The 1852-nt window shown below is 40.3% G+C and overlaps 1 long non-coding RNA gene across 1 annotated transcript; it reads left to right on the top strand.

Annotated features, from left to right (window-relative positions):
• Positions 1–242: 242 nt before the first annotated feature.
• On the top strand, positions 243–1634 carry LOC308693669. The gene is made up of 4 exons (XR_014030501.1): positions 243–292; positions 364–427; positions 510–587; positions 658–1634. It is a non-coding gene; the product is annotated as an uncharacterized lncRNA (long non-coding RNA).
• The last annotated feature ends 218 nt before the right edge of the window (positions 1635–1852 follow it).

The following is a 1852-nucleotide window of genomic DNA, read 5'->3' as shown; positions in this document are numbered from 1 at the left end:
GCCTTTACTTCTGAAACTTCAGCAGCTCAAAATAAAACAACTACTAAAACAACTGATAAGCATTTTTAATTATCAGATCACTGAAATATTGAGAAATAGCTGAATCCAATCTCAGTCTGAGGCAGAGTCAGGTGTTGAATTTCTTTCATTATGTGACAGGATTAGTTAAATGATTGACAGTTGTGGTGTCCTATCAGGGGGGAGTATGGTCTATTTAATGCGGGTTGGCTGTATCCTGAGATGCGTCACGTCTTTGCTCCGCCCTCTCGTGCGTCATTCACTGGAAGCTCAGGTATGTGATTGTAGCGGCTGGTTTAAATCCTATGTTTAGAACACTACTGATGTCATCTTTTCAAATTGTAGCTTTCTCTTAGCACTTTTCCGACGGTGCACTTATCAGCTCAGTGAGTGTCTGCTCACCCTTCAGGTATGTGCTGTGTTCAGTGATTGAGGGCGGGCTAGTGGGTTACTACGTTACTTTTTAATGTGTTGCTTCCTGTACCCTTTAGCTAATCTGCGGTTTTGATGAATGCTGTAAACAGTAACGTTAGCCTGTGAGAATTATATATGAGGGATATCATCTTGTGGTAAGTGTTATGTAAGATGGCTGGAAAATTGTAGTAAAATGATCATTAGTAACATCTCACTTCCTTTAAGGTTTTCGTGAGGCGTGGGTCTCCTCTCTCGTCCTTCGGACCGTTCTTTTTGCTCATCCTTCGGACCATTTCTCTGATCTTCAGCACAATCTCCCTCTCCTTACTTCAGTAATTGCACTTCGTATAAACCTGAGTCCATTTTAAGAACCACAGGTTTGCGCTGTGATCGCGCCGTGGGCCAGCAAACACGTCAACAGGATTTGTATTGTCTACTTCCTTCCTTTTAGTGACAGCAAGAGTTACAATTTCTTTCTAGAGTGACAAAGTTATAACGTTAATCTGACTGACTGTTAGTGTATGAAAATCAGTGTATGTGTGTTGCACCAGCTCTATTCTTTTGTCATTCGTTTCTTTAGTTCAGCCTTGTGTATTATGTTTAGATTTATTTTGTTATCTAAGTGAGTGTCGTTGTTAATCTTGATTATTGTATGTGTATTTAATTTGGCTGTGATATTTTCTTTGTTTATTATTTTGGGGTTTTACTAAACTCAATTGTTTAGTGGTTTATTTATTTTTGCTTATTTTATTCTTCCCAGGAACTGAGGTGGCCAGGCGGAAGGACCTTCTCTTGCAGTGTTGTAGTGGTGGTGTTGCAGTGGGTGACACTTTTGAAGTGCCTACATGTGTGATCCAAGTGCACGGTGATGTGTGTGTGTGAGTAGGATTGTGCTTTTGGAAAAGCCATTAAGTGGTCCTTCCGCCGGTCGACTCAACCTGGTTGGTTGGTACATTTGTTGTTTTGTTTGAACCTTCCTTTCTTGAGACTCCTCCTACCTTCGTGGGTAGAGGACTGTGTTGGTGCTGCCATTTCATACTTCTCTCTGTTATTTCTCTTGTTACGTGTCATTAAATGTAGCGCTGGGCGCCTTTTTAAAGCAGAACATTTTAACTTTTGTATATTAATAAAAACTGCTTATTATATTATTTGCATTTATGTCTCTGACCTCCCTGGCACACACGAACCTGTGTGACCTAGTGATTGTTACTGGGTTATTTAGATATTCCCTGATTGATTCAGGGTGGCGTAGTCGACAATTATCACCATAAGAGATTATTTATTGAGAGCCCTTACCGCTTCATGCCACAATTATTTGGAAATATACAGTAAAAAAGGAAGGAAACGATGAAAGAGATCAGGAAGACGATAGAGACTTGGAGAAACAGGACGGGAGACAAACAGACGTATCATACACTTC

This window comes from Scardinius erythrophthalmus (assembly GCF_964197995.2).
Source record: "Scardinius erythrophthalmus genome assembly, chromosome: 7".
Lineage (NCBI taxonomy): Eukaryota > Metazoa > Chordata > Actinopteri > Cypriniformes > Leuciscidae > Scardinius > Scardinius erythrophthalmus.
This window is presented reverse-complemented; position numbering and strand designations above follow the sequence as displayed.